Here is a 24,326-nt window from a genome sequence, read left to right on the forward strand (position 1 = left end):
CCCAGGAGTGGGATTGCTGAATCATATGACAACTCTATTTTTAGTTTTTTAAGGGGTCTCCATACTGTTTTCCATAGTGGCTGCACCAATTTACATTCCCAACAGTGTAGGAGAGTTCCCTTTTCTCCATACCCTCTCCAGCATTTGTTATTTGTAGACCTTTTTAGTGATGTCCATTCTGGCCGGTGTAAGGTGATAACTTCATTGTGGTTTTGATTTGCATTTCTCTAATAATTAACAATGTTGAGCATCTTTTCATGTGCCTGTTGGCCATCTGTATGTTTTCTTTGGAGAAATGTCTGTTTAGGTCTTCTCTCCATTTTTTGATTGGGTTGTTTGTTTTTTTGTTATTGAGTTGTATGAGCTGTTTGTGTATTTTGGCAGTTAAGCCCTTGTTGATTGTATCGTTTGCAAATATTTTCTCCCATTCTGTAGGTTGTCTTTTTATCTTGTTTATGGTTTCTCCTGTTATACTGTTGAATAGCTCTCATTGATAGAAAATTATTTCTTGTTTTGAATTGAAATCTAATTGAGATGTCTTCTCATCAGTTATAGGCTTGTCTCCTGCAACCATGCAGGGTAAATATAATCCATCTTCCACATCCAGTCTTGTGAATGTTTGAAGACATTCTTCCTATTTGTAAGGAGTATTTGAAATTTTCTTATAGCATCTAAACTTGCTGTCAGTTCAGATTGATCTGCACGAAGCAATCTCTGTCTCTCACTATTTGCAAGTGCAGCCTTACAACAAATTACGCTTCACTTCTTGTGATTAGTTAGTGCAAAGTGTGGGCCCTTCCCACATCCTTAGGGAATGAATGGATAGTGACCTGAATCTGTGTAATTCTATATGAGTCTGGTGGGTTTGCAGTCCCTTACTCAGAATCTCTAGGACATCAGGCTGCCCCGTACATACTGTCAGAGATCACAAAATGGCTGTAAGTTTATCCAGGCACTTGATGAAACTGCATTTACTTCATCAGGCCACTAGGTGATGAACAACTCTCAAACCCAGACTGCCAGGGAGGGTTGTGTATAGGACAGTTTCTGTTTGTACTTGGAAATGCCATCAGAAGTCACTTGGCACAATTTCAATAAAAGGTTTTTCTGTGGGGAGGGGAAACATGTCTTGTGTATACTTTGTCTTTCTCAGCTTTGTTCCAATTTTAAATATTTGACTAGGATACTTTGAGTGATTTTCTTAGGCAAGGGACATGGATGGTACTTTCAAGGTCTATTTGTTTACTTATTTGTATGTGTGTGTGTATCTTCATGTATGAATGATGTCTTGGCTGGGTTTAGGATTCTTTTTTCCTTTTTTTTTCTGGCCTTGCCATGTGGCTTCTGGGATCTTAGTTCCCTGACCAGGGATTGAACCTGGGTCCTTGGCAGTGAAAACAAGGAGTCCTAACCACTGGACTGCCAGGGAATTCCTAAAGATTCTTTTTTTTTTTTTCCCTCGATCTTTATTGGGGTATAATGGTTTTACCCTGTTGTGCCAGTTGCCTCTGTACAACAAAGCAAATCAGCTATATTTATACACATATCCCCATATCCGCTCCCTCTTGAGCCTCCCTCCCAAGCATCCCTCCCACCCTTTATCATCAGCAATCGTCGAGTTGATCTCCCTGTGTTAGGCAGTTGCTTCCCACTAGCTATCCATTTTATGTTTGGTAGTATATAAATGTCAGTACCACTCTTTCACTTTGTTCCAGCTTCTCCTTCCCCACCTCCCCATGTCCTCAAGTCTGTTCTCTACCTCAGCGTCTTTATTCTTCCTCTACCACTGAGTTCATCAATACCATTTTTTTAGATTTCCATATATATGTGTTAGCATACAGTATTTGTTCTTCTGTTTCTGACTTACTTCATCTGTATGACAGACTCTAGGTCCATCCACTAAGGATTTTTAAATATTTGTTTATTTATTTTATTTTTGACTGCTTTGGGTCTTTGTTGCAGCACTATGGATCTTCGTTGTGGCATGCAGGCTCTTTGTTGCATCACGTGGGCTTAGTTGCCCCGTGGCTTGTGGGATCTTAGTTCCCTGACCAGAGATCGAACCTGCATCCCCTGCATTGGAGGGCGGATTCTTAATCACTGGACCACCAGGAAAGTCCCCCGAGCATTCCGGAATACTAGTCCTAGTCTGTACAAAGTATGCAGCTTTCTACTGCGAGTTTCTAGTGATACAGACGAAAAGTCCACTGCCAATAGGATTCTTTTTCCTTTGTAAGTAATAACCATTTCTCTTTGAAAGTTTGTAAATTTTTTCTTCATGCTTAGTGTTTTATCATGATGGTTTTAGTGTGATCTTAAAAAAAAAAAACAAAACTCTGCTTGCCACTTGATAAACATTTTAGGCTAAAAACTTAAGTCTTTTCTCAGTTGAGGGAAGTTTTATTGCTTTCCTTCTATCTGTTTCCAGCCTCCTTCCTTTATAGGTGAGGAAACTGAGCCCAGAGAGGTTCAAGTGACTTGCCTAAGGGTCACTCAGGTAGTTAAAATGAACCTCAAGCAAATAACCTGACTCCTTTGATAAGGTACACTTTCATTGTATTGAATATTGCTCTAGTTAGAGAGCCATCATGAAGTCATTAGAAATTTCTTGGTGAGACAGGAATTTTTCCAGGGGTTAATGAGGAAATGAGGAAGGAAGAGGAGGTGGTATAATTCATTACGATCAAAATGTGGCCCATATGGAGGGCTGCAAAATTCAGAAGTTCCCCCCACCTCCTGGTATTCCAGTGATTGGAGATACCCCAAGGCTCTAAAACTTAATAAAGCCAGGAAGTTGATTGAACACTTGGAGAATTAGATATTTAGTTGTCACAAGTTGGATAAGCATGGTCATGCCCTGTTGTAAATATTGGAACATATGTAAATGGCGTCTGAAGGCTTGGAGACAGACATCATAAACTGTTTTATCAGTGGTCTGGTTTCTGTTTTGGGTTCCAGCTTGGGACCCTTTTCTGCTGGGAACCACCTGTTCCTGGCTCTGTTGATCTTTGGATTTCCCCAGCCCTTCAGTCCCTTTCAGTTTTGAAATGAAACCTACCCCAGAGGGTGAGGTCAGGTACTGAGAGGACTTTGACAGCTCACACCAGGTTGTTTTCTTTCCAGAGCTGTCCGGTATGTGACTGTGTGAGGCGTGAGGCATAGCAGGCTGTGATATAGACTAATTGATGGTGAGTCAGCTGTTGGGTAAGACCTAGGCAGTGTCATCTCTTTGAGTAACCAGGAAAACATGTAGACCAAATATGTTGTCTTTCATCCTCAGAAGGTTGAAAGTTAAGAGCACAATCATCAGAGATCTACCATGATCTCTCTGCCTCTGGTTTACTGAAGAAGGAAAGACTTTATTTCAGTGTCTTTTTTCCTCATTTGTAGAACCTTCTTTCTTGTCAGGAAGAAGCCAAGTCCCTGGCCCCTTTCTGCTGCTCCAGAAACTTTCTAAACTTTTATACTGTGCCTCCTGGAATTGCTGCTTTGACGTGGAGTGATTCCTCCAGATATCCTTAGACAACTCCCCACCATGCCCCCAGCCCCTTCACAAAATACAGCTTCCCCTCTTCCTTTTGCTATAAATATGGTTTCCACCATATTATGGCACTTTGCTTGGAACTCTGGCTATTTCTTCAACTTGCCCCATACCACTTACCCTGGTTTTGCCCGACTGTCCCCCAGCCTCATCCTCCAGCACTGCAAAGCTGCATCCAGATCTTCAAATACTTTTTCGCCTTTGAGACTGCAGCTGGCCTGCAAGGCCACCTGATCCCTGTCCTTGAAGCTGGCATCTGTACTCGTTCTCCCATATTTGTTTAGGACTTTGATATTTGACCTCCCCTCCTGGGGTTCTGGCCCAGTCTAGAGGATTGGTGGCCAAAGTTGGCCTAGGGCTAAGGATTTAGGCTAGAGCATGGAATTAGGGGGCTTGGTGTTAACTTCTCAGACATTGGCAGATGGCAAGCCAGAGATCTAAGCATCAAGGCCAGTCAGGGGTGAAAAGAACAGAGAAAATTTAGTACCTGAAGTAAAGAATGTCCTTTGTAGGCTCCCTCTTTTCCCACTTTTCAAAATTGAGTTATTTTTTAGAACACTTTTCGGTTCACAGCAAAACTGAGAAGGTACAGAAATCCCCATTTTTTTTAAATTTATTTATTATTTTTTGGGGGGTACACCAAGTTCAATCATCTGTTTTTATACACATATCCCCGTATTCCCTCCCTTCCTTGACTCCCTCCCCTCGAGTCCCCCCACCACCCTCCCCACCCCAGTCCTCTAAGGCATCTTCCATCCTCGAGTTGGACTCCCTTTGTTATACAACAACTTCCCACTGACCATCTATCCCACAGTTGGTAGTATATATATGTCTGTGTTACTCCCTTGCCCCGTCTCAGCCTGCCCTTCACCCCCCGCCCCCTCCCAAACCTCGAGTTCTCCAGTCCATTCTCTGTATCTGCGCCCATTATTTTTTTTAAGAACTTTTATTGAGATACAGTTAATGGACAATGAACTGCATATATTTAGAGTGTACAATTTGGTATTTTTTTTCTTCTTAGTAATGTATATATGGCAATCCCAATCTCCCAATTCATTCCCCACCAACCCTCCCCGCTTTCCCCACTTGCTGTCCATATGTTTGTTCTTTACATCTATGTCTCTGTTTCTGCCTTGCAAGCCGGTTGATTTGTACCATTTTTCTATATTCTGCATATGTGTGTTAATACACGATCTTTGTTTTCCTCTTTCTGACTCACTTCACCCTGTATGACAGTCTCTACGTCCATCCTTGTCTCTACAAATGTTCCAGTTTCGTTCCTTTTTACAGCTGAGTAATATTCCATTGTATATATGTACCACATCTTTTTTTATCCATTCATCTGTTGATGGGCATTAGGTTGCTTCCATGTCCTGGCTGTTGTAAATAGTGCTGCAATGAACATTGGAGTGCATGTGTCTTTTTGAATTATAGTGTTCTCTGGGTATATGCCCAGCAGTGGGATTGTTGGGTCATATGGTAACTCTGTTTTTACTTTTGCAAGGAACCTCCATCCTGTTCTCCATAGTGGCTGTATCCATTTACATTCCCACCAACAGTGCAAGAGCGTTCCCTCTACTCCACACCCTCTTCCAGCATTTACTGTTTGTAGATCAGAAATCCCCATTATTTTTTGAAAAATTGATCTTTAAATTTTACAGAGAATATAGTAACCTAAAAAAATCAAAACGTAGGTTTTTTTTTAAAGTTCTTGAACATATTTTACTTCAGATTGAAAAATGAACGGCTTCCACACTGTTTATTGCAGGATACACAGTATCTTGTACAGTGCTGGTCACTTGAGGAAATGTACACACCTCAATTTCTCCTTTATGCTCGCCTTTTAGAAAAATACTGTTTACCAAAAAGAAACTTCAGCAGTACAGGAAAAACTGTTTTCCCAATAACTGCTCAAAAACCTAAGATTCCCAGTGGAATCAAGATTATCTTCCCACTACCACCACCTTAATATAATCACATGCTTACTGGAACACTAAGACCTGTACCCTAAGAGTACATGCTTATTGGAACACTAAGATCTGCACCCTAGGAGTACATTTACTTTGAACAATGAGGGTGATTCTTTAAAAAAAAATTCAGTGTGGGACAGAACTAGAGCAAGAAATCTTACGATTTGTATGGAAACGCAAAAGACCCCGAATAGCCAAAGCAATCTTGAGAAGGAAAAATGGAGTTGGTGGAATTAGGCTTCCTGACTTCAAACTATACTACAAGGCCATAGTGATCAAGACAGTATGGTACTGGCACAAAAATAGAAAGGAAGATCAATGGAATAGAATAGAGAACTCAGAAGTAAGCCCAAACACATATGGGCACCTTATCTTTGACAAAGGAGGCACGAGTATACAATGGAAAAAAGCCTCTTCAATAAGTGGTGCTGGGAAAATTGGACAGCAACATGTAAAAGAATGAAATTAGAACACTTCCTAACACCATACACAAAAATAAACTCCAAATGGATTAAAGACCTACATGTAAGGCCAGACACGATGAAACTCCTAGAGGAAAACATAGGCAGAACACTCTTTGACATACATCAAAGCAACATCCTTTTTGACCCACCTCCTAGAATCATGGAAATAAAATCAAGAATAAACGAATGGGACCTCATGAAACTTAAAAGCGTTTGCACAGCAAAAGAAACCATAAACAGGACTAAAAGGCAACCCTCAGAATGGGAAAAAATAATTGCCTACGAAACAACGGACAAAGGATTAACCTCCAAAATATACAAGCAGCTCCTGCAGCTTCATACCAAAAAAGCAAATAACCCAATCCACAAATGGGCAGAAGACCTAAATAGACATTTCTCCAAAGAAGACATACAGATGGCCAACAAACACATGAAAAGATGCTCAACATCACTCATCATCAGAGAAATGCAAGTCAAAGCCACAATGAGGTATCACCTCACACCAATCAGAATGGCCATCATCACAAAGTCTGGAAACAACAAATGTTGGAGAGGGTGTGGAGAAAAGGGAACTCTCCTGCACTGTTGGTGGGACTGTAAGTTGGTACAGCCACTATGGAAAACAATTTGGAGGTTCCTTAAAAAACTACAAATAGAACTACCATATGATCCAGTAATCCCACTCCTGGGCATATACCCAAAGAAAACCATAATCCCAAAAGAAACTTGTACCATCATGTTTATTGCAGCACTATTTACAATAGCCAGGACATGGAAGCAACCTAAATGCCCATCAACAAATGAATGGATACAGAAGATGTGGCATATATATACAATGGAATATTACTCAGCTATAAAAAGGGATGAGATGGAGCTATATGTAATGAGGTGGATAGAACTACAATCTGTCATACATAGTGAAGTAAGTCAGAAAGAGAAGGACAAATATTGTATGCTAACTCACATATACGGAATCTAAAAATGGCACTGATGAACTCAGTGACAAGAACAAGGAAACAGATACAGAGAATGGACTGGAGAACTCGAGGTATGGGAGGGGGCGGGGGATGAAGGGGAAATTGAGAAGAAGCGAGAGAGTAGCACAGACATATATATACTACCAACTGTAAAATAGTCAGTGGGAAGTTGTTGTATAACAAAGGGAGTCCAACTCGAGGATGGAAGATGCCTTAGAGGACTGGGGCAGGGAGGGTGGGGGGGACTCAAGGGGGGGGTGTCAAGGAAGGGAGGGAATATGGGGATATGTGTATAAAAACAGTTGATTGAACCTGGTGTACCCCCAAAAAAAAAAAAAAAAAAAAAAAAAATTCAGTGTGGGAAAGGTAACATGGATCTCTGCAAGTATTAAGTGTCTGAAATAGGCAGCTAATAATTGGATTTAATACTATTTTATAAATAATTGTATTATTTTATAAAAAATTGTATTTTATAAATAATTAGCAGTAAGCATAAGTCTATACATTCACAATAGTCCTAGAAAATAAATACTATGATTATGTATAATATGTTAGGACAAACTAGTTTCAAAAAACAGAAGTGCAACATCTTGGTTAAAAATTCATGAAACGTGACTCTAAAATTTAAAACATTGTCAAAATAGTATCACATTTAAAATCTTCCATAATTTACACAAGTATTATGAATTTCCAGTTTTGGAACACATTTTTCTGTTGTGAATTAAAATACGAACATACTGAAAACTGCTAATTTCAGAACATTGTAGATATTTTGAATACTCCTGCTCTCCTGTTTCAATTGTTTTTGTATTTTCAGAGGCAACCTGTTAGTGATTTAGAATGTACCTCCCAGACTTTCTGTGCGTTTGCATATGTGTATATGAACCCAGAATTTTTTTTATTTTTTTTTGGCCGCATTGCACGGCATGTGGAACTTCCCAGACCAGGGATCAAACGTGTGCCCCCTGCAGTGGAAGTGCAGTGTCTTAACCACTGGACCACCAGGGAAGTCCCAGAAAAAATTTAAAATGCTATTTATGTGTTTTATTTATTTATACAAATGGGGTCACATATTATGTATCATTCTTTTATTTCTTTCTTTGATTCAGTAATGTGCCTTGACAATATCCCATGTTGGTACATGAAGATACTTCTCATTCTTTTTGGCTACTGTATAATGTTTCATAGACTACATATACTGTATTTTATTTATCTGTTTTCATATTGAGGGACATTAAGGTATTTCCAATTTTTTGTTGTTGTTAATGATTCTTTTTGTGTTTAAAAAAATTGTTTTTTGTATTTTTCTTATGTATTTTTAAAAATTTATTTGGTATTCAACTTTTTGTGTTTTAAATGTCAGCATTCTGTTCCTAGGCTTTTTTTTTTTCTTTTCTTCCTATTCCCCACAGGTGATCTCAATCTCTCTGACAGCTTCAGTTACCATCTACACATGGATGCTGCTCAAAGCTCTTTCCAGATCAGAATAGCCACCTGTTCACATGGACGGATCCACGGGGATGTTTTGAAGACTCAGCAACATGTAGCCTCCTGCTCTTCCCCTCTTGCTCCTCCTCCAGTGTCCTGTCACATGGTAAATAGCATCACCACCCATGCACTTGCTGGGCCAAAGCCTAGTAGTCATTCTAAGTATGTAGAATTCTGAGGATTAAGTGAATTTATATATATATAGTGCTTAGAACAATGGATTGGCACCTAGTATGTGCTATGTATTAGCTCTTATCATCATCTTTGTTATTGACCCCCTTCTTCCTCTTCTGCATCTTATTCTACATAATCCACTTTCATCTTTGTCTCCAGTCTTGATTTTATTCTCCCCCACCTCCATTCTGTTCTCTACACTGCAGCCAGAGTGATCTTTGTAAAATGTAAGAATGATCGTGATCTAACTCCTCTGCTTAAAAAAAACTTGTGATCTTACCATTGGGCTTTTTTGCACGTGTGTATTGTTAACCCCACTTAGAATGCTTTTTCCCTTGATCTTTGAATGGCTGGTTCCTTTTTATTTAGATACCTACTTTTAAATGTCATCTCCTCAGAGAGACTCTCCCCTGACCACCTAATGATTGTAAAGTAGCCATCCATATACATACTTTCTAGCATATCACCTGTTTTATATATATATATATTTATTTATTTATTTTAATTAATTAATTGGTTGTGTTGGGTCCTCGTTGCTGTGTGCAGGCTTTCTCTAGTTGCAGCGAGCCAGGGCTACTCTTCTTTGTGGTGCGTGGGCTTCTCAGTGTGGTGGCTTCTCTTGTTGCAGCGTGCGGGCTTCAGTAGTTGTGGCTCATGGGCTCTAGAACACTGGCTCACTAGTTGTGGCGCACAGGCTTAGTTGCTCCACAGCATATGGGATCTTCCCGGACCAGGGATTGAACCCTTGTCCCCTGCATTGCCAGGTGGATTTTTAACCACTGCGCCACCAGGAAAGTCCTGCACATCACCTATTTTAGTTCTTTGCATGGCACTTATCAATAAGTGAAGTTTTTCTAGTTTAGTCACATATTTGTTTATAGTCTCCTCCAATTATGTCATTATTTACATAGGACATAAATTAGAATTTTATTGATGTCCTACGTAAATAAAACATAGGACAATGTCTGGTATATTATAAGCACTCAGTAAATATTTGTTAAGTGAATGATAAAACAGCTTCTTATGTCTTGTGGGGTCCTTCTTGGTATCTCCAGCATCATCTGCCCCAATATGCTGTCTATCTTGACCTCCCCACCTCCTCAGCTCATCCCGTCACTTTAGATATGCTTTCTTGCTGCAGGGCCTTTACATAAGCTGTCTTCTGCCTGAAACATGCTTCCTTAAATGCCTTGCCACTGCTTGGGTATCTCCAGTTGATCTTTCAAGTTTCATGTTAGGTGTAACTTCACCTGATTAGCCTTCTTAATCTTACAGCTCCACGTGCATTGCCTTTAACTATCATACATGTTGAAATTATTTGTCTGTCTCCTTCATTAAACTGTAAGTTCTATTAGGTAAAGGCCTATGTCTTGCTTACCATGTATTCTTAGTCCTAGCTGCTGCGGGATAGAAGGATCCCTTGAGGTGGAGGTGGTGGGCAGGAACGATGAATACCAGGGATATCACCTGAGGGCCAAAAAGGTGTGCCTTAAAATGTCAGGGTGAGGTCTAGATATTTGACCTGGCTCATTGTCATTCTCCTTAGTCCATCTGTGGTGATTTCAGTGTTTGCCTGGATGAACTAACTAAAATACTTGGGATGAACCATCTAACATGCCTGTCTCTCCGGGACATCTTCATAAAATCAGGGTAACCCTGGCAGGGGACTTGGCCATGAAGAGGACATGTGTGCCTAGGATCAAGGTTGAGGATCTAAATAGGCAGATTATTTATTCCAAGTGGCTGACGGCAGAATAACTGAGTGGAGTGCAGTCCTAAGCAAGAAAGGAAGCAAAAGGCCTTAGGGATAAGGTGAGGCAAATATGAAACAGGAAGCTGAATCATTAGGTCAGAAACCTAGAGAATCAGAATAGTGGGTGGAGTGTAAGAAGGGACAGGGCACGTAGTTCAGGATTAAGGGCATAAATAATCTTTGGGATTACTAAAAATCATCTTTTAGCATTCTTATTTCTTTAGTGTGGAACCAGCTTTTGGATTATAGGAACCATCAGGTAGTTGACATATAAGGGTTTGAGCTAAATTTTATATTGCTTTGTATTTTATGTGCTATTTAAAGTCAAATCCCCATAAATCCTACTTTACCTTACCCCCCCACCTTAATTTCTGCTCCCAAGAGCCTACCTTCCCTCCTTTTAAATATACTAGGTTCAACTTGCTCATATTTTTATTTTTATTTATTTAATTTTTAAAAATTTATTTTTTTATTGGCTGCATTGGGTCTTCATTGCTGCATGTGGGCTTTCTCTGGTTGTGGTGAGCAGGAGTTACTCTTTGTCACGGTGCACGGGCTTCTCATAGTGGTGGCTTCTCTTGTTGTGGAGCATGGGCTCTAGATGCGTGGGTGTCAGTAGTTGTGGCACATAGACTCAGTAGTTGTGGCATGCAGGCTCAGTGGTTGTGGCTTGCGGGACCTAGCATGCAGGCTCAGTAGTTGTGGTGCACAGGCTTAGTTGCTCCAAGTCATGTGGTATCTTCCCGGACCAGGGATCGAACCTGTGTCCTGTGCCACCAGGGAAGTCCCCATGCTCATATTTTTTGAAAGTCTCATATACAGAGGCCTGCAGCAATCTCAGTGTTCCCTTCAGGCAGGCTGAGGATATTCCCTTCAGGGTAGGGGGAGCATTCCTTCAGGTTACCTCTTCCCACCAGCTAGCCATAGGAGCTGGCCTGAGGAGTTCAGGACTCCCTGCCTAACCTGAATCTGTGGAATTTCTGAATTTTGGGGAGGGACATGGGAGTGTAGAATATAGGCTGGGACTTTCTTGGTGAGGCATAGGAAGGAGTAGTAGAAGACTGGCTGGGTGTGCATGGTTGGTAGGATCTGAAGGTGAAAGCAGTGGGCCTTTCTGACCTGAAATTGTCCTAGAGTTTATGGCACCATTAGGGGGCTCTGATGTGCCAAGTACAGAATCTTGGTGTGTAGGGCTAGTCATTACCCCTTAGAGGTGTTCTGTATGTTTTTCTATGTAGCCTGGTGTTCTTCTATAGACTGACCAGTAGCTGCCATCATGGTGAATGCTGAAGGGGAATCATTGGGATAGAAACAGTACTTACTGAGGAGGGGTATTGTTCTCTTCTTTTTTTTTAATTTTAATTTTTATTATTATTATTTTGGCTGTGTTTGGTCTTCATTGCTGCACGTGGGTTTTCTCTAGTTGCGGCAGGACGGGGGCTACTCTTTGTTGAGGTGTGCAGGCTTTTCAGTACGGTGGCTTCTTTTGTTGCGGAGCACAGGCTCTAGGCACGCAGGCTTTAGTAGTTGCAGCACATGGGCTCAGTAGTTGTGGCTCATGGACGCTATAGGGCAGGCTCAGTAGTTGTGGTACATGCTTAGTTGGACCGTGGCATGTGGGATCTTCCTGGACCAGGGATTGAACCCGTGTCCCCTGCATTGATAGGCAGATTCTTAACCACTGCACCACCAGGGAAATCCCTTGTCCTCTTCTTCAGGATTGGAAGGAGTGATTGTGTGCATATACTGGGCAGTCTAAGGCATGGTTACTTGGCCTGTGTGAGGTGAAGCATCTGCACTCCTCTCCTAGAGCTCCACCGGGGAAACCAACCTAAGATAGCCGGAGGTCATGGCCATTCTTAGTGATATCCCCAGGAGTACTTCCTGTCTTTGACTCCTCTGCTCTCTGATCCCCATGCTCTGATGTCCTGCCTTCTATTTTCTGCTTTGGGGGCCTTCAAATTTCATAATCTTTTCTGACTCCTTTTTCTAGTTTATTCCATGCCCAGCTTGACTCTTGGTTCTACCTAGTCCCCTAATATTGATGTTGCCAGTCAGCCTCAAGTGAGGGCCTTCCTCCATTAGCCCTATTCCTGGAGCTATGGTTTTGAAGCTTTAATACATCAGAATTACCCACGGGGGCAAGTGTTGAGGGCCTGGATGCTTATTTAAGATGCAGATTCCTGGTCTGTACTCCTGCTATTCTGATTGAATAGGTATGGGGTGGTAACTAGGAATTTTCTGCATCTTTATTGGCCTCCAGGTGACTCTGACACCAGTCATCATCTGCAGACCATATTTGAAGGAACTCTGCCTTAGAGGACTCTGTTGACCCCCTGCTCCCCTAAAGGGGAAGGAAAGGGTTTTGAACCCTTTATTTGGATCCTAAGGTCCTAGGAACCTTAGTTTGTCACTTGTCATCCAGTGGGGACAGTGGATAACTGTCTCTGTGTACTAGCACCTCATCTTCTTGTTGCTTTAGTAGGCACAGATCCCAGATGAGGTAGAGGGCCTTAATGATTCCCCCTGGCAGGTCATTACCTCTGGAATATGCTGGGGACTTTGACTTTGGACTCAAAAAGCAGGCAAGAACATAGGCTTTGAAGGCTTCCAACTCTGCTTCAGATTTGCCTCTGGGATGCCTCTTTTTCTGTACACAGTGACCCTGCCCTAATGTAGGCTTTCTTTTGGTCTCTAGGCTGTCATTACTCCCTATTGCGGCCGTCCTCTAAACAACTTCCACTATCCTTCTGTGAAACACCCCAGCCTTGTCTCTCTCCTTTTCAAATCCTCTTTTGCATTCCTGTTACCTAGTCCAAATGTCTTAGGTTGGAATAAACAGTCTTGCACAATTTGACCCAAATTGTGGCCTACAAGGCTGAGCAAGATCTGGTCCCTTCCTGTATTTCAGGTCTCATTTCAAGCCCCTCTCCTCATCTCCTGCATGCACCCTCACCTGCACACAGTTCTTTTAGTTCTCTGGCTTCAGGGCTTTTGCCTAGAATACTCTTTTACCCTGTTCTTCACTTCATTAATTATCCCTTGCCTTTAAGTTTCAGTTGAGCATTATCTCGTTTTGGAGGTCTTATCTGGCCTCTCTATACAAAGCAACACCACGTTATTATCTTAGAATCCTATTTGTTTCCATTAGACCACTAATTGCTTTTTACTGGTTTGTCTTTCTCTCTTACTAGATTATAAGCTCCATGAAGGCAGGGACTTTCTTGCTCATGGTTCTGTCTTCAGTGCCTAGTGCCTAGAGGTACTCAATAAGGATTTGTTGACTCAATTGCCTTTCACCGTCTTGTCAGTACGTGTGTTGGTGCTTTGTACCTCTGTACAGCTCTCACCATTTGCATGTTACCTCTGCCAGAAGCACCCTTTCTCTTATTGACTGGCCAGATTCCTTCTTGTCCTTTACTACTTCTCTAAGCAGTTCTTTGAACAGGCAGTGCTGGTTCAATAGAGATAACACTTTGGTCCTCCTGAATGGACTTTTCACCCCATGTGGAGATTTTCCCTATGTGAGAGATAGACGGTATTGCCCTTGGTTTACAGATGACAAGCCACAGGCTCTGAGAGATGGATTAACTTGGAAATGGCAGAAACGAGATTCAGACCCCGATGTGTCTGTGGAGCCCTCACTCATTCTATCTCACTGTGCTTTCTCTAGAAGAAACCAAATAGCAGACCCAAAGACACAGGTAAAAGAGGTGTTTTTTAAAAAATTACTTAAGTAATGGAAGTGTGTGTATATACATGTGTGTGTGTGTGTGTATTTTTAATTTTCTCAAAGTTAAATGTAGTAAAGTGTAGACAGTAGTTCATCCTTATCAGAGGTTTTGCTTTCCACAGTTTCAATTACTTGAGGTCTGAAAATATGAAATGGAAAATTCCAGGAATAAACAATTCATAAGTTTTAAATTGCATTCTGTTCTGAGTAGTGTGATGAAATCTCATGCCATCCTGCTCCTTCCCGTCCAGGACCTGAATCATCCTTCTGTTCAGCATATCCACACTGTGTATGCTATAGGAAAAAACATAGTATATATAGGGTTCAGTACTATCCATGGTTCTAGGATTTGGAACGTTTCCCACATGGATAAGGGAGGACTGCTGTACTGTTGACAAACCATTTATAAGGTTGATGGAATAAAGGGTGACCATAATATTCAGAGGATGGTGTGTATTTCATATGTTCCCCTGAGCACATCGTTGGTGACTCCTTGTGACAATGACAAGTCAACATACAACCTAGTAAAAATGAACTGAGGTGAACACTATTAAATTCAGACTAAGGCAAATGTCAGTCATCATTTGTAGTTGCTTGGAGGTATTATGAAGAGTGAAATCTGAACATTTTTGTTGAGGGGAAAAATATACAAAATTGGTGTGCAAAGCCTTTAGCACATTTTGCTTAAAAATATATCTTACTATATATTGATAAGGGACTAGTTGAGTAAATTATGGTGGATAGCAACATATTATACAGCAATCAAAAAGAATGAGACATACACACAGATAAGAAACGATCTCTAAGATGTCTCTAAGATTATTTTTTTTCATATTACTTTTTTTTTAAGCTCTTTATTGGAATATAATTGCTTTACACTCTTGTACCAGTTTTTGAGGTACACCAAAGTGAAGCAGCTGTATTTATCCATATATCCCCATTTCCCCTCCCTCCTGTGGCTCCCTCCCACCTTCCCTGTCCTGGCCCTCTAAGGCATCACCCATCATTGAGTTGATCTCCCTTTGTTATACAGCAGCTTCCCACTAGCTATCTATTTTACAGTTGGTAGTGTATATATGTCTATGCTACTCTCTCACTTTGTCCTAGCTTCCCCTTCGCGCCCCCCCAACCCTGTGTCCTCCAGTCCATTCTCTGCATCTGCATCCTTATTCTCTAAGATCTGTTTTTTAAAAATTAATTAATTAATTAATTTGGCTGCATTGGGTCTAGTTGTGGTACGTGGGATCTTCATTGTGGTGCACAGGCTCTCCATCTGTGGCTTGTGTGCTCTATAGTTGTGGCATGTGGGCTTAATTGCTCCATGGCATGTATGATCTTAGTTTTCTTACCAGGGATCAAACCCATGTCCCTTGAATTGGAAGGCAGATTCTTAACCACTGGACCACCAGGGAAGTCCCTCTAAGATCTATTGTTAAGAGAAAACTAAAGCAAGCAAAACACGGTTTGTGGCATGCCAGTATTAGTATTTGTGTGAAAAAAGGGGAGGACTCTATATACTTGTTATACCCAGACTACCTCTGGAGGTTTGTTTTTGTGTTTTTTGGGGTATCATTTTGTGTTGCTGAAAATTTTTTTTAACCCATGTGTGCATTGCCTTTTAAAAATATTGTGATAAAAAAATATATAAAATTTACTATCTTAACCATTTCTAAGTGCACAGTTCAAGTGTTAAGTATATTCATATGGTTGTCCAACAGATTGCCAGAACTTTTTCATCTTGGACAACTGAAACTCATACCCATTGAACAACAACTCCTCATTTTTCCCTCCCTTCGCCCCTTCTACTCTCTGTTTCTAGGGATTTGACTGTTTTAAATACTTCATACAAGTAGAATCACATATTTGTTGTCTTATGTGTAGCTTATTTCACTTAGCAGAATGTCCTTGAGGTTCATCTCTGTTGTACCATGTGATAGGATTTCTTCCTCTTTTAGGCTAAATAATATTTCATTTTGTGTTTGTACCAAATTTTGTTTGTCTATTCATCTCTCAATATATTACCTTTTATAAATTTTTTTAAAAAGTACTTTGCTTCATCCTGTAAATGTGAACCTGAAGAGTTGAATGTGAACATTTTGTGAATGTGGATGTGGGCAGCAGGAACATGGGTTGGGGGAGGGTTAAATGGTATCTCCCTAAACTTTACAGCAAAGAGATTCTTTTTATTCTTGTGAATGATTCCCAAGTTTATGTCTTGGATTTTTGTATTTGAGATTTTTCTTAAAGTGAGCACATTTCTACTACGACTAGAACAAAGAAAAGGGGAGGTTGTGTTTGAATTTGAAGATACCTATGTGTACCGTTTGTCTAACATCATTTACCCCCCCTTTGTGTTACTAGCACCACTCTTGCACTAGAAATCCTAGAGCCCCTCCCCCTTTATTGAAGTATAGTTGATTTACAATATTATGTTAGTTTCAGGTGTACAACATAGTGATTCAATATTTTTGCAGCTTATACTCCACTGTAAGATAGCCATTATAAGAGAATGGGTGTAATTCCCTGTGCTATGAAATATGTCCTTGTTTCTTATCTGTTTTATACGTAGTAGTTTGTATCTATAATCCCTAATTTGTCCCTCTCCTCTTTGGTAATCACTAGTTTGTCTTCTGTATCTGTGAGCCTGTTTCAGTTTTACATATGCATTGGAGTCCTCTTTCTCAATAACATGTTTCCTCTGTGTTGATTTTGTCTTCCTAAATAGAGTAAATTCTTGAGGGCAGGAGGCATGTCTTATGATTATATCCTCTAGTGATATGCATAATAAAAGTTGCTCAGTAACTACATATTCAAGGAAGACAAGACAGAGGTGGATAAAGAGAGAAAGAGACTTCTCTGCTGAAGAGATGATTGCTTTGGTTTTCTCTGATTCACCTTGTACTCTTCACTAGTGAAGAATTTCTTCCACTTGCAGACTAAGGGCATTGGAGGATTTGTCTGTGTGTGTGTATGTGTGTGATGTTCCCTGCTGAAAGCCCAGGAGAGAGAGCAGAGCTGGGATGGGGCCTTGAAGCTGTGGTCTGATAGTATGTAGTGAGACTTCTGTGTTGTAACCTCATGGGGAGTCTCAGGTTTCTACCCTCTACCTAATTTCAAGCTTGGGTATTCCACCATCAGCAGGGCAGCTGGACCTGTGTGTGCCTTAGGTGTCTTAAGTTTAGTAGCACGTAATAGGAATGTTTGAGAAAAGTAATTTGTCATTTTTGGTGTAAGTATATGAAAGCACTTAACACAGGGTTTGGCATATAGTAGGTATCCAAGAGGTGACAGAGTATTTGAGAAATATTATGAAATGGCCAAATCTTTCCCTAGGTACCCTACCTCTATTTGTGTGCCCCCACTGTTACTCTCAGGCTAAAGAAATAGGGAATGGCACCATGGATTCCACCTTTAGGAAGTTGCCAGTTTCTTGTTTGTGGCTTTATGCTCAAGCAAGAAGCATATTTTGTTCCCACTTATTTAAGAGCAAGTATATCTGGACCTAGGGATATTTTCGAAACTGCATCCCAGCTGAAAATGTTCCAGTCCCACCAGCATGGCTGGTCACCTTGGGCAACATTAGGGACCTAGCCTGAGAATCTTAGTGGGGAAGTCTGAATCTCTAGGGTAGTCATGGCATAGCTAGGATAGCTTGTTGGGTGCAGGCGTGGAGGAAGGGATAAAGTGGGGGCAAAAAGGGCTCAGCTCTGTGTCATTTTCTGCTCAGAGGAAGATGTAGGCACCTGTGCCAGGGGCAGTGTTCTGGCGTGCTGTGGCTTGTCACCTCCCTGTGAGTGAGTCAGTCTTGCTTCTGGCTGCCCTGTAAGGCATTTGGGGTTTAGTAGGAGATATGATAGGAATCTAAATCAGATAGCCTTGTTTCAAATCTTACAGATCTGCAGGGAGGAAATATGCCTCCCAGGATGTTTCCCATGTGCTGAAATAAGAGGAATCCCATCCAGATCTGTAGGGGTTTCCCTCCATCCATCTTATGCCCACTCAGCTTACCTTGGTCTTAAGCTTTTATCCCTTTCACCCTGTCACTGTCCTGGCTCCTGGGAAGAGCAGGGTAAAGGGTGAGGGAGGATGGGGAAGAGTTAAAGAACTTCTTGGGTTTGTGGATTTGCTGTCCTTAAATCCTTTCTGGAACAAAGTGTAGACAGATGTGGAGAGGAGGATGAGTGAGTAGGTGGGAGAACAAACACATGCTTTCTGTACCACTTATCTGGCACTCAGCCTGGACTGTTGCTTGGTATTATCAGTCTCTCTCTGTGTTGTTTCTCCTTCCCATGTAAAGCATAAGCATGTACACACATGTAATTTCATATCAGTGCACCCATACCTTGATACTGTTTTTTTCTTTAATACTGTTTTGTAATCTTTTTTCACCTTTTTTCCCAGCTTCATTGAGATATAATTGACATATAACATTGTGTCAGTTTAAGTTGTACAGTGTGATGATTTGATATACATATGTAGTTAACTGATTATTACAATATAGTTAACACATCCATTACCTCACATGGTGACCTATTTTTTGTGTATAGTGAGAATCTTTTTTCATTGGATTATGTGTTATAGGCTTCTTTTCATGTCAGTAAATACGGAATTAATGCTGAGTTATATTTCCATGTGTGGATATACCATAATGCATTTTATTCTCTTTAGTGTTTAATCTGTTTATCTCATCTCTAATCAATGGGGCCTTTCCTGACCCTCTGACTTAAAGTTGTAACAACCCCACTTCCTCTCCTATCTCCTTTCTCTCCTTTACTTTTCTTTATAGCATTTAACCCCACATGCCACACTACATATTTTTCTTATTTGTTTATTGCCTAACACCCTTCATTAGAATGTAGGCTCCGTGAAAACAGGGATTTTTTTTTAAATCCACTTCTCTATATCTAGAGCTTAGTACCAGTTCCGGGTACACAGGTGGTGCTCAATAAATATTTGTTTTATTTATTTATTTATTTATTTATTGGCTGCATTGGGTCTTCGTTACTGTGTGTGGGCTTTCTGTAGTTGTGGAGAGTGGGGGCTACTCTTCACTGTAGTGCGCAGGCTTCTCATTGCGGTAGCTTCTCTTGTTGTGGAGCACAGGCTCTAGGTGTACAGGCTTCAGTAGTTGTGACGTGGGCTCAATAGTTGTGGCTCACGGGCTCTAGAGCGCAGGCTCAGTAGTTGTGGCACGTGGGCTTAGTTGCACCGAGGCATGTGAGGTCTTCCTGGAGCAGGGCTTGAACCTGTGTCCCCTGCATTGGTAGGCAGATTCTTAACCACTGAGCCACCAAGGGAGCCTCAATAAATATTTGTTGAATGAATGAATTTGTTGAATTTTTGGTGTGCCTGTTAGGGTTTTTATTTGCAATATTTTTGCTATTATATATACATTCTATAGTAAATACCTTTGTAAATAATCTTTATATACTTGTCTAAATATCTCCCTAGGATAAATTTCAAGAAATGGAATGACTGAGGTAAAGGATATGCACAGTTAAAATGTTGATTCATGGATCCAAACTACCCTTAAGAATGTTAGCTTATACAACAATGCATGAGATTGCCTGTTTCTCCATGTTGTCAGGAACACTGGCTTGTATGGTTGTCGTCTTCCTCCTCTGACAGATGAAACATGATCTTGCCACTGTAACGTGGTAGTTGAGAATGTGACTCTGGAGCTAGCCTGAGAGGCCTGAATTCTGACTCAGCCACTTACTGTGTGACCTTGGGTAAGTCATTTAACTTTTCTGTACCTCAGTTTCATCTTTGGTAAAGTAGGGATAATGATAGCACCGATTTCATAAGAAATCAGTTAATCCAAGTAAAATGCTTCGAACAGTAGCTGAGACATGGCACTTAATAAATATGATTTTATATACATTTCTTTGAATAGTAAAGATTAAACATCTTTTCAAGTGTATATATTCAGATGTATATATTTTTTGAGTCACTTATTCTTGTCATGTTCTTTGCACACTTTCCCAGTAATACTTTCGCAATAATTTGTAAGGGCTAAAGTGTTGACTGTTGTATATGGTGCAGAATTGTTCCCAGTTTGTCATTTGTTTTTCACCTTTGTTTATGCATTTTTTTTATCTATCTGCAAGTTTGACATTTTTAGGTAGTCAAGATAATTTTTTCCCTTAGAGTTTGCTGCTAGGCCAATGGTTAGAAAAGGCATGTTTCTCTACCTCAGAGTTATAAAAATAGTTGCTCATTCTCGTTGAGTACTTTGTGTGGGTGTGTATTTTTAAATCTTTAAATTTAAACCTTTGATCCATCTGGGATGTTTTTTGATACAAAGATAGCAGTTGTGATCTGGCTCTGTTTCTTTTTAGTAGTGTCCCAAACCCCTTTATTGAAGGAGTAAGAGCAGGAGCCTTTAATCTCTTCTCCCCTTCCCTAATTTGAATGTAAGCTATCCTGCCTGTAGCAAATAGCACATCTCCATTTTAGAGAATGAATTTAATATTTGGACTCAGTCAGTAGTCATTCATTTGTTAAACTTGTGGGATGAATATGCTGTGTAGAGCAGTTGGGGATCAGAACTCACAGTTGACTCTAAGTGATGAGGCCGTTGAGCTCCCTGGTGCAGCTTCTTTACTGGCTCTGGAAGGTCCTCTGAAGTGGGTCCTAATTTGGGGACTGCTTTGGTGGGGCCATTGTTAGTTTGGAATGATAAGTTCTGTGTTGTTCAAAAAACAAATGAAATGACTGTAGCAGATATTTCCTCACTCCAGCCTATGTGTATTGATGGGGTATTGGTAGAGGGGGTGTTGAATGATAATAAACCCATTGTATTCTATCTCTTTCCTCATCTGCTCTTTTCTGGAACACTAGTCTTATCCAGTTTTTTGCCTCTGACTCAAGATGGAGGGAGGATGATTCTTATACAACAGAGCATCCACATATTTCATGGCAGCTGCTATCTGCCAGAGATAGTGGAGAAAGGTGGCTGACTCTTACAAGGCATATATTATCTACCAGGAACTGTTCTAAGCACCTTACATATATAAACTCTTTATGTGGTAGGTGCTCTGTACTGGGTTGCATAAGTGTCCCTCTAAAAATTCATATCCACCCAGAATCTGTGAATGTGATCTTATTTGGAAATAGTGTCTTTGTAAGATATAATCAAGTTATGATGAAGTCATAATTTGGGTGGGCCCTAATCCAATGCCTGATATTCTTTGTTTTTAGTTGTTTTTTTTTTATTTTTTTTAATTTTTTTGGGGGGAACACCAGGTTCAATCAACTGTTTTTATACACATATCCCCGTGAATGCCTGATATTCTTATAAGAAGAGGGAGACACTCACAGAGGGAAGATGACCATGGAGAGATGGAAGCCAAGATGGGAGATATGCTGCCACATCCAAAGAATAGCAAGAATTACTGGCAACCACCAGAAGCTGGAAGAAGCAGGGAAGGATTCTTTCCTAGAGCCTTCAGAGGGAGCAGGGCCCTGCTGACACCTGTATTTTGGACGGCTAGCCTCCAGAACTGTGAGAGAATAAATTTCTGTTGTTTAAAGCCACCCAGTTTGTAGTATTTGTTATGGTAACTAGAAAACCAGTGCATGCTATTATTATCATCATCTGTGTTTTCAGATCAGAAAACTGAGGCCCAAAGAGATCAAATACTTGGAAATCTCTTTAGGCCACTGCTCTGCTGTCTGGGTGCTCACTCTGAAGCTCTTGCTGTTGTTTTTATCAGCTCTTCACTGTCATCATAGCCTTCCATTTCTGGTAGTGTTGGGGCTGAGCTGCTCATATGCCTCCTTTCTCTAACACAGCAGGCTGCAGCATTTCCTCATCCTTGTCCACTTCACACCCTAAAGAGGAAGTGCCCCTCAGGAGGCTTCTGGCTATAGCCTGATCATTTCAGCAGGTCTCTTCCTGGCCCCACCCCTACAGATGAAGTCAGGCTTTTTTTTTTTTTCCCTTTCCTTGCAATGTCAGAGAAGTGTCAGTGATAATTCAGGGGAGGGTCACCAAGCTTCTTCTGGCAGTCGTTTCCCATTCCTGGCCCACTGTATTTTCTAGAATTCCTGTCAGTAGACAGCTCAAGTCTTGTGTTTTTTTTTTTGGCAATTTCAGGATCTCACACACGGCTCACATGGCATATATCACAGTTCATGGCTTTGAGCAGAGAAGGAGCAGCTTCTTGGTAGCACTGGCTGTGAGGGCCCTGGTCACTTGTTCTTGATTAACTCAACCCACAGCAGTGGCTCTCTCCCCTGCCAGAAGGAATGGGAGAATAAGGGCATTATTTGACTCAACTTGTCTCCCTGAACAGCACCTTGTCTGCCGTGGCCTCTTCTGCTGGCATCCTAGAAGAGGTTTCCTCCCTTAGCATCCCATTGCTGGCTACATCCGCTTGCATCTCATTGCTGGCAATCTTCTAATATAGACCTTTTGCTTTGGATCCTGATCTTATTCTCAACTTCTCTCACTAAACTGTAGCTCCAGGAACCCCGGAACCATATCTGTTTTGTTTGCTGCTGTATCCCAGGACTGAGTAAAGACTTGGCAGTTACTAGCCCCTGAAGAAATGTTTATTGAATGAAGAAATGAATATTGACCATGAAGCTTTGGAATCCTGATTTTTCTTACTTCTTGCTGAAGCCAAGGACCAGATTAAGAACTTTAGAGGCCTAAACAATAGGAAGATTATGATGTTCCTCATAATTTCAGCCCTCAGTATATATTTCAAAAACAATATTAAACACAAAATAAGTATAAGGAAATCTATCAAAGTCTAAGGAAAACCCAGCAAAATTTTGATGTTTACCATGGTGACTACCTGGATAAATATAAAATAAACATTTGTTATTGTTATTTGTGCTTTGCCAGTTCAGTGAGCATAGGCCGTCAGATAATCTTGCGTGGACCAGCCCCTTCCTCACCTTGAATTTCACCTTCATTTCCTCTTAACTCCATCTGCTGAAGCTGCTAGCCAGCCCCTTTCACCCCGCAATGGTGTTCAGAACACTGAGAGCCCAGCCTGGGCTCGTGCTCCTGGCTTCCTGGGGCCTTGCCAAGAAAGTCAGGTAGAACATGCACACTGCTAAAGAGTCCCTCACAATGAGAACTCTTGTGCTGAATTGTGATTTATAGTCAGCATAGCATTTTATGCCACATGATTACATTTAGGCCGTTTTCAGTTGTAGTAATCTGTTGCAGTGATCCTGGATATGGAAAGTCCAGAAATTTCCCTGTGTTCCTCCTTCCTAGATCACTGAGAGAAAAGTCAAGATGCAGGCCCACTTTTCCTCCTGTATTAATGTGGGCCTTGTTGAGACCATTCAGAGAAGTAAGGTATGATTCTGGAAGTGGAGTCCAGGCCTCAAATAGGCTGTCCCAAGGCTATGACCATAATTAAATCTTGTTACTGCTTGATTTCATAGAGTTTAAAATAGTGTTGGAAACCTCTTAGGAAAAAAAGCACCACAGTGACTTCTTGGCTAAGGAAGTGGTGTGTGCTGGCCAGAGCAGAAGAGGTAGCCAAGGCTCTCAAGTTCTATTCTGGACCTGTTGATTTGAGGTGTGACATTCAGCAATCTGAGATGGTGTCCTATAGCTCTGATGGTTTCTCATCTTTATCGTAGAGGCTGTGTTTGAGGGAAAGAGGCCAACACACTGGTCCTCTGTCCTCTAGGAGAGTCTCATCATTAGAAGTCTTTCCTTTCATTTGAATTTCCATGCCCTCCCTTTTTTTAAAATGAAGAAACATCCTCTACAGAGTTAGTATAGGAACCGAGCAATATCATCCACGTTTTACTTGACTTCATTTTATTAGAATTGCTTTTCTTTTACCAGCGTGATTAGATCAGATCTTGTAAGGGATGGGAACTTTGATAGGGTTAAGAAAAGGAAAGGAAGGTTTATGTGGGGCACATTCCTTGGACAACCAGAGAGTGACATGAGGGGACCAGGTACATGATAAACGAGATTGGGAAGAACAAATGTACATCCCTGGAGAGCCAGAGATTAGGTGTCTTTGTATGTTTCCTTATTTAATTATCATAATACAAATCAGTAAAGTATCGTTTCCATTTTTGCATATGGGCAAGCTGAAAGTTACAGAAGTTGTGTAACTTGCCCAAGGTCAGACAGCTAATTAAAGGCTGAGCTAGGATTTATTTCTTCTCAGGTCTGTCCAGTTCCAAAGCATATGCTGTTTTCATAAAGCTCTTCTGTCTCTGACAAGATTTAAGAAAGG

General features: G+C 40.9%; 1 long non-coding RNA gene across 20 annotated transcripts in view; it reads left to right on the forward strand.

Moving 5' to 3' along the window:
- LOC130856887 (uncharacterized) overlaps positions 1-24,326 on the forward strand; it is a 104,438-nt gene that overhangs the window by 12,624 nt on the left and 67,488 nt on the right. For 12 of the 20 annotated variants that reach the window (XR_009054709.1, XR_009054707.1, XR_009054698.1 and 9 more), the window contains 5 exons: positions 8,365-8,546; positions 13,926-14,071; positions 19,552-19,580; positions 19,688-19,832; positions 21,349-21,607. This is a non-coding gene — a long non-coding RNA (uncharacterized LOC130856887). Of the gene's footprint in view, positions 1-8,364; positions 8,547-13,925; positions 14,072-19,551; positions 19,581-19,687; positions 19,833-21,348; positions 21,608-22,567; positions 22,906-24,326 lie in introns of those variants that run through there. The other 8 variants (XR_009054701.1, XR_009054715.1, XR_009054712.1 and 5 more) reach the window with 7 other exon arrangements.

This window comes from Hippopotamus amphibius, chromosome 7 (genome assembly GCF_030028045.1).
Source record: "Hippopotamus amphibius kiboko isolate mHipAmp2 chromosome 7, mHipAmp2.hap2, whole genome shotgun sequence".
NCBI classification, from domain to species: domain Eukaryota; kingdom Metazoa; phylum Chordata; class Mammalia; order Artiodactyla; family Hippopotamidae; genus Hippopotamus; species Hippopotamus amphibius.